General features: G+C 35.2%; 1 non-coding gene across 1 annotated transcript; it reads left to right on the forward strand.

Moving 5' to 3' along the window:
* The first annotated feature begins 383 nt into the window (after positions 1-383).
* On the forward strand, positions 384-455 carry TRNAW-CCA (transfer RNA tryptophan (anticodon CCA)). Its single transcript has one exon. It is a non-coding gene; the product is annotated as a tRNA-Trp (tRNA).
* The last annotated feature ends 9,112 nt before the right edge of the window (positions 456-9,567 follow it).

The raw sequence follows: 9,567 nt of genomic DNA on the forward strand, positions 1-9,567 counted from the left end.
CAAAAACCACTACAATATTGTAAAGTAATTAGCCTCCAACTAATAAAAAAAAAAAAAAAACTTGAAGAAAACCACCATGTGACCCAGCAATCTCACTCTTAGGTATATACCCTGAGGAAACCAAAATCGAAAAGACACATGTATCCCGTTGTTCATTGCAGCATTATTTACAATAGCTAGAACATGGAAGCAACCTAGATGTCCACTGACAGATGAATGGATAAAGAAGTTGTGGTACATATACACAATGGAATATTAGCCATAAAAAGGAATACATTTGAGTCAGTTCTAAATGAGGTGGATCAACCTAGAGCCTATTACACAGAGTGAAGTAAGTCAGAAAGAGAAAGATAAATATCATATTCTAACACATATGTTAGGTTTCCCTGGTGGCTCAGAGGTTAAAGCGTCTGCCTCCAATGCAGGAGACCCAGGTTCGATCTCTGGGTTGGGAAGATTCCCTGGAGAAGGAAATGGTAACCCACTCCAGTATTCTTGCCTGGAGAATCCCATGGATGGGGGAGTCTGGTAAACTACAGTCCACGGGGTCGCAAAGAGTTGGACAGGACTGAGCATCTTCACTCACTCAACACATATGTATGGCATCTAGAAAAATGATACTGAAGAATTTATTTACAGGGCAGCAATGGAGAAACAGACATGGAGAATAGACTTATGGACATGGGGAGAGGGGAGGAGAGGGTGAGATGTGGGGAAAGAGTAACATGGAAACTTAATTACCATATGTAAAATAGATAGCCAAAGGGAATTTCCTGTATGGCTCAGGAAACTCAAACAGGGGCTCTGTATCAACCTAGGGGGTGGGATGGGGAGGGAGATGGGAGGGAGCTTCAAAAGGGAGCGTGTATATGTATACCTGTGGCTGATTCATGTTGAGGCTTTACAGAAAACAAGAAAATTTTGTAAAGCCATTATCCTTCAATTAAAAAGGAAATAAATTTGAAAAAACTGAAAAAAAATTTTAAAAGCATATTTTATGTTAAGAAGACAAGAAAACTTTGAACGTAAATGTTTTCTCTGCCCTTTGGACTCTTCTCTCCCCTGCTGCGTTGTGCGGCCAGCAAACCTTCCCCATCAGCAGAAATAACAAGCTCAACCATAAAGAGAAACAATCTTCTGTCTTCAACAAGACAACTCTTTAAAAATAATATCCATTTTTTGATAAGGAATCACATGGTCTTCAAATCTGGATTGTGTAAACTGTCAACAACAAGTCGTTTAATGTAGAGCTCTGTCTCAAAACTATATAATGGCCTCGAATTCTAAAGGACAGAACTTTCTCAGAGTATTCTGAGATGCTCTTCATGGATTATAATCCTCACATTTGGCTCAAATAGAATTTTCCATTCTTTTCTTAGATGGATCGATTAGTTTTTCATCAAAAATATTAATAGCTGATTATCTTCAACTAAGTCTTTTTAATAACATTACACATTAAATGTGCCTTTCCAAGTATTTTTATGGCCAGTGAAAATCTTTTTTGGAAAATTGCAGTGAAGGTTCTAAAGTCTAGTATGTTTCTGTTTCCGTAACATTCTTTAAACAGTTTAGTTTTGCCTGAGTGTACTTAATACAATGGCTCTTTTAGGGGAACTTGGGTTGGTGGAATGTCCAAAATGCAAAGTTGCTAAAGACTATTAAAAGGCAGTGACTAAGACTACTGTTAGGGTTTACTGTGAACTCAAATAGAGTAAGATCCAGACTATTTGGGGCGAATAGTTTGCCTCAAAACAATATGCAATTTCTCATAAATTATATAATATGCACATGGATATTATATAATAAATACACACACATATTATAATATGTACATACACAAACACATTGGAGAAGGAAATGGCAACCCATTCTAGTATTCTTGCCTGGAAAATTCCATGGACAGAGTAACCTGGTGGGCCCCAGTCCATGGGGTCACAAAGAGTTGGACACAACTGAGAGACTGAGCACACACAGTATGGGTATATATACACACACACATTTACTAGTGTGTATATACTGTCATTTATTTACAGCATTTATTTAAAGCACCAAGTTTATTTATTGAAAGCCTTGAATTGTGATTTCCATATTCCACAGTGTCCACATGGAAACTTTGCCAAAGATTAGGGTTCAGGAACAGTTTAGTCTGTGTACAGAGCATATGCATTATTGTCCAATGGACTCATGGTTATAGCCCAGTTCTGACAATTTGCACAGAAATTATCGAGGACAAAATCAGTTGCTCCCTATCTTTAGCATTTCAAGTGCAACTGAACCAGTTTCCACTGGCCATGGTGGTGTCAGTGTACCACAGTTAGCAATTCAAATAACTTTGCTTATACAGTGTTTCAGTATGCAAGGATTTATGAAACATAATATTAAGAAATATTTTCACTATTGACAAATTATATTAATTTCTGTTATTTGGACTGTTTTGTTTATATATTTTAACTAGCATTCCCTAACTTTTTAGTACTTTATACATCATGAATAATAGTAAGCATTTACATGTAGGTGGGAGCTAAAATTTTAAATTCTTTTTAATTCAGGTATAATTTGCATATGATAAAATTTATCTTTTTAAAGTATACAATTGAATGAGCTCTGTGAAGTTGAATACAGTAAGGTTACCACCATTATGATCTAGCTATGAAATATTTCCATCATTCCATAAAGTCATTCAAACTCTATTTACTCCCACCCCTGGCAACTGCTGATCTTTTTTCTGTGCCTCAGTTTTGCCTTTTCTAGAGTATCATGAGTGGTGCTTCCACATGTGGTTCTTGCACTTGGTTTCTTTAACTTAATGAAACACTTTTGAAACTCATTTATGTTGTTGAAAGTGTAAGTAATTGATTCTTTCTTATTGTTGAGGAATATTCCTCTGTATGGATGTATCACAACTTATTTATTCATTCACTAGTTAATGAGGATTTGAGATTTTATCCAGGTCTTTGTGTGGACATATGTTTTCATTGTTCATGGATACAAGTCTAGGAATTGGATTGCTGAATAGTATGGTAAGTGTGTATTTAACTTTAGGATAACCTGCATAAATGTTTTCCAGAATAAGAGTTTTAGTTGATCCAAATTATTTGATACAGTGTCTGTTCAACTCTTTTTACTTCTTTAAAAATTGAGATGTTTGTTTTATTACTGATTGCCAAATCCCTTGTATATTTCTTGCTACAAGCCCTTTGTCAAACTATTAATATATGTTTGGTAAATATTTTCTCTTATGTGTAGCTTGAATTGCTAATATTTTAACAGTGTTTTTTGGAGAGCAGAAAATTGTACTTTTGACAATGTACCATTTACCATTATTTTTCTTTTATGGTATATATTTTTGTGTCTTTTAAGAAATCTTCACCTAATCCATGATCAGAAAGATTTTCTCCTTTATTTTTCACTTAAAATTTATAAAATTTTATAGGTTGTTGGTTTTACATTTATACCTATGATCTATTTTATGTTAGTTCCTCTATGTGGTATGAGATAAGAGTTGAAGATTGTTTTGTATTTTGAATGTGGTATTCAACTATTTTAATCATTTTTGAAAAATACTGTTGTCAAAGATATTGACATATTGAAGAGTCTTGGTACTTATGCTGGCAAACAGCTGACCATATTCACGTGAGTCTGTTTCTGAATTCTGCTTTCTTTGCTGTTACTCCACACGTCTGTCCTTGAAATAGTACCAGAAGGTCCTGATTATTATAATTTTCAGAGTGAATCTTTAAGCCAGGCAATATAAATTCTCTAACTTTGCTCTTCTGGTTCTTTATTCTGATATTAAAGTCCTTTACATTTATATATAAATGTTATAAATAGCTCATCAATTTATGCAAATATCTCCTAGGATTTAATTAGGACATGCTGAGTCTATTGGTCAGTTATGTTTAATAATATTGAGTCTTGTGATTCATTAGCACAGAATATATCTTCATTGGTTTAGATCACCCAAGACTTTTCTTAGCAATGTCTTATTTTTTTCAGTGTATTGTTCTTGCACATTATTTATTATATTAATCTGTATCTCAATTTTATTGCTATTATATATTATTAATATATTACCCTTACAAATTCTACTTTCAGCTGTTCACTGGACCTGTGTATAATTTCAATTTATTTTGTATTCTTGCCTTTTATCTTGTAACTTTGCTAAGGTTACTTACTATTTCTGTAATTTTTTGCAGATAATAGGATTTCCATATAGAATGCAAATTAAGAAAATTTTGCCACCTGTCTTCCAAACTCTGTGCCTTTCATTGTTGTTATTGTTAGCCTTATTATATCATTTCATGACTCCAAGCAAGTGACTTTTAATCACATATTTATAACCTATTAGATTTCTTACATATATAATTATGTTTTAAATGTATAACACTACAAGTGTAGATATTATTGTTGCCATTGTAAAAATGAAGAAGCTGAGGTTCAGAGACTTTAGTTTACTGACTTAGTACTAAGCCACATTTTTTAAATTAAAAACTATATTACCATTAAAGCTCTATTCTAATGACCCTACCACAACCCAAATTTAGTTATTTCTCATGGGCTCTGTGGTATCCTTTTTCCCCTGTAAAAGTGTCCCCTTGTCTCTAAAACATCTGCTCCCCCCAGAATTCTTCCTTCCCTACTGCGTTCCTTGTCACCTTCCTCTGCTTTCCCAGACAGGAGGGCAGGCAGCTGCTGGGGCCACACAGTGAATCGAGAACTGGGACTTAGTGAGAGGCATGCAGGCTGACGGCAAGCTCGCAACAGGCAGTTCAAAGACAGTGAATTATTGAAGTGACTTCAAGAGGCAGACATGAGATGTGATGGGTATAGAGAAGAAGGAATATAGTTGACTGTATAACCTATTCAGAAATAACCTACGACACAAAATAAAATGTGCAAAAAGAAAATCTCATTTTGGTGTCTTCCAAGAAAGTGCAAGATACCAGGTAGAGAGTGATGAAAAAAATAATTTGGAATGTGTGTTAGTTACAATTAAGACAGCAAAATGCATGTGACTCTAGGTGTCTCAAACAAGGAATTTGATACAGAGAATTAGCTACTGAGGGATGGTAGAATTGTAAAGATAAATAGAAAGCCCTGAGGAAAACTTGGATTTAGAAATAAGAGGTACCTTCTACCTAACATTCTAGGGCTGGCGGGCCTTAGGAAAAAAGATAGCATTAGCAGGATTAAAAAGCCAAAGTTGCTCACAGGAGTTAAAATCATGATAGGGGCTTATAAGTGGAGTTGGAACCTTCCTGTAGAAACACTTCTGGGGCTACTGGTGGAAGGAAGGAAAAATTTACAAAGAAATGCCCTCTTTTGGTCTGTCTCAAAGTGAATTGGGTGAGAAGTACAGCCCCCATATAAACCTGCTATCTCTTGCAGTCAGGTCTGCTTTATCTGTTGGGAAATCCGGCCTTTCTTTGTCAGTGCAGCACCAGCGTTCTCTGCTAATGCTTTGCTTGGTTGCATCTGAGTTTCCTTCCTGGTATGCCATGTGCGGTTTAGGTCTTCCTTAAATTCCAGTTATGATACTTGACTTCCAACTAGGAGGGTCCATCTCTTCTCACCTCTTTCCTAGTCAGTATATACAGTAAACATTTACTGAGCCCTTAGTATGCCCAAAAAATTGTACTGGGTAATTGGGGAGAAAAATAACTAAAACTCACTTATTCAACAAATGTCTACTGACCACAATCTAGTGAATCATGACAGTGTGGCCTCATTGTCTTGTTTGAGGTGTATTATAACAATATTTCACACCATTTATATCCTATGTAACTATAAAATCCAATATATTATCAAAGATAAGCAATTTTTTGGTTGTTTGCCATTTAAAAATATCCAGCATTTGTTTGTATACCATTAATACAAATAATGAAAAAATGACTTGTTTTAATCTGTAATAAACTGATTTATTGTGCAGTGACTGGAATATACTTCTGCCTGCTCAAACACATATTAGGCAATAATCCCCAAAATAAGTATTTAACTTTGTATCAGATGTAAAGGAGACTCTGGGCGTTATAATTAAAATTATTTTGAGGCAGACAGAGGCCTGTTAATTCCCAACATATTTAGCATGTTCTTCAATTGAGAAAATGTTCACCAAATTATATTTTTTAGTGATTTACATGTACATTTTATAGGGGACATGTTCTGTGTATAGTGAATAAATAACTTTTGTAGTATCAAAAAAAAAAAAAAAGAAGAAGAAGAAAGAAAAGCCCTCTCTTCACTTCCTCTGTCTTCAAACCTTCTGTTAGGGTCTCCTGTTGAATGAATGTAGCAGAAAGCATGAGGGCAAGCAATTCTAGGAAATGAAATTTACAGTAATAGAAAGCTGAGGAAATAGCATGAGAGAAAACAGGCAAATGATGGTATCAGCAAGCAAGGGCTGTGGAAAGAAGGCCCAGAGGAGAGTCTTAGAAGACTGTGACCCTGCCTCACTTGTCTTCTCTGCTGCCTACTATTCTCTGCTTGCATTTTGCAGCTGCTAAGGCCACAAATGGCCAAAGACAAGCTACAATATGATTTTTAAAAAGTGGATTAGAAGATCCATATTATTATATAGCTAGATATTAATATATAATATATTCAAAATATAAATTATTTTTAATAAATAAAATGAAGTTTAAATTAGAATTTCAATGCTATGTAGAGACTGAGATTGAATAAAAGTACTTAAAAGATTATGTGAAAGTATCAAGTCTTGAGAATAAGTGAGGTCACCTTGAATTTTTTTGAATTTTGAATTGCTGGAACAGCAAACCAGGACTACATAGCCTGGAATTATGGAGCTGAGGATTAGCCTCAGAATACACAAATAGATCAAAATGTAGGAGAGAATAAGGTAGCAGACCACCTTGTATGTAAGAATGTGATAAATGGCCACAATGGCATTTTAACTCAGCGGTAAAAGGATGGATTGTTTAGTAAATGGTACAGACACAGCTGCCTATCCATCTGGAAGAATATAAAACTGGACTCCTTTTCTACATCATATAAAAAATAAATTCCAAAAGGATTAAAACGTAAATGTGAAAAATGCAAGAAAATCTGGAAGAGTCTATGGACACCCTCAGGGCAAAGTGGGTATGAACCTACTTGATTTATAAAAAAGTTAAAATCATCTATAATGAGATAAATCAAAACACAAAAGAAAACAGAATTTCTTGGACAGGTATTTGCAATGAGGAAAAAATATGGATGACCATTATGAATAAAACACAAAGATCTTTTACAAATTTATTAAAAGAAAGCAAATAATGTCAGTGGGGAACAAATTGGGCGAAGGATTAGACGAGGCAGTTCACATAGAAGCAAATCCGAATGGCCTACAGATATGCAAAAAGATGCTCAACACAGTAACTATGAGTGAAATGCAAATTAAAGTGTCAATGAATATTTCATTACATTTATCAATCTAGCATTTTTTTTTATTTTTACAAGGAATGATTATACCTTCTGAAGGTATACATGTGAAAAATGGGGAACCCTCACATTGCTAGAGTGATGTTAACCTCTTTTAAGAAATGGTTTGTAATACTAAAAACTGAAAACGCATATTCCCAGGAAGCCCCTGGTGGTCTGTTGGTTAGAACTCAGAACTTTCATTACCATGGCCCAGGTACAATCTCTGGTTGGGGAAGTAAGATCCCCCAAGCCATGTGGCCTGGGCAAAAAATAAAAACAAAATTAAAAATATGTATTCATTCTGACCCAGAAAATATGGCTCTGGGAATCTTTCCTATAAAAATCAAAGCTACAGTTCACAAAAGGACTACCTATAAAGTAGAGAATGTTTGAATAAAATACTGTCCATCTGTAAAAAGGAGTTTTAAGGAACCATCTTGGAATAACACCAGTTGACTTGGAAGGATTTTTATAAGATTAAGAACAATAGTATACATGAGATGTCACTTGTAGAAGAAGCGATATTGAGCAGCAAAAAATCGCCTATACAGCTATAGAAGCTTATACAAGTACATGGAAAACATAAAAGGACTATAAATTTGATTATATATGGGCTATGAATTTCATTTTCTGGTAAAGATGGGCTTTTGGTAGAGCCAGCAAGGAGGTAAGCATAAAGTATGAGGAAGACAAACCTATGCAAATCCCCATCTCTATGTACGATTATGTTAATATAGTTACATGAAGTTATGTGTGTGTATATATACATGTGAATGCACATATATGTATGTATACATACATATATGATTGTCCATAAAAACAAAAAATGATGAATAACCAGTTTAGTTCAAGGGCCTTCTTTCCTGCTGAGCCTCTGAAGGTCTGAACATACCCTCGCCTCGTGGCTGGTGCCAACAACGGCTGTTTTCCCGTGCCTGAGGCAAGAGTTTCACTGGAGACTATTTCTGCAGCTCACACGGCTTTTCTAAACCAGCTGCGGGATTAACGAGGGTGTATGACACTGTTTGTCTTTATCATTCATTCTAGTATGTGGTTTTCTTAAGTGATCACTCTAAGGCTTAGTCAATTACTTTTCTCCTTCCCTTGGGTTTCCCTGGTGTTAGAATTTTTATTTGCGTCCATTTCAGAAGCATCGAGAAAGTAGAAATCATTTTGCCTTCCTCAGCCTTAGTTTTTTCACCTGTGAAATGAGGATAATGATAGCTTCTTTGTCCCTGTCTCAAAGGGTTGTGGTGAATATTAAGAAGATAATTAGCTGTGCATTAGCTTCTAGTAAAGATGTACCGTGTAAATACAGCGTCTTAGTGTTCACAGTTTTTCACCTCTGCTATTTCATGTGATTTTCACTTTTGTATGAACTGCCTGGAAGGAAACATACGTGCCAGGTCTACTATAATTAAGCAGAAGGTAAAACACTCGAAAGTTAGGCAAAATCAAAGTAAAATCACTTATTTATAGACAATCAGCCATTTCGCAACAAGGTATTTAGGGCTTGGAAAAAGTGACCCAAACCCCAAGACTGATTTTAGTAGTCTCCCAAAAACAAAAATGAAGTCCCTTCTCAAAACCAAGTCCTCCTCATCCTTACAACTCTGAGTTGTAATTCCAGGACCTTACTTTCTGTCTCATAAACTGCTAACCTAAGTCTCTACCCTCTACCTCTCCTGGATACAGCCTGATCTCTGCGCTGTCAGCAAAGCAAGGTTTATTATTTATTTTTATTTATTTTATTGAAGTACAGCTTATTTCCAATATTGTATTTGTTTATGGTGTACAGCAAAGTGATTTTATACATACTTTCACATACATATATATGTATGCTTTTTCATATTCATTTCCATTATGATTTATTATAGGATATTGATTATAGCCCCTTGTGTTATATACAGCAGGACCTTGTTGTTAGAAAGATCACTCAGAATTTTTAAGAGGTTTGCTTTGTTGCTTTTCCATGCCATATATAATAGTTGTTTCCACATGATCTTTCTAAAACATACATCTAGTCACTAATAGTCTAGGCTGAACGTTGTTAATTGCTACTTCTTCACCTTCCAGACACAATCCGTTTGCTTTCTGCACGGTATCAGGTTGCCCTGCGGGACTGGACTCGTCCCCATGTCTTGAACC

This window comes from Dama dama, chromosome 33 (assembly GCF_033118175.1).
Source record: "Dama dama isolate Ldn47 chromosome 33, ASM3311817v1, whole genome shotgun sequence".
NCBI lineage: Eukaryota > Metazoa > Chordata > Mammalia > Artiodactyla > Cervidae > Dama > Dama dama.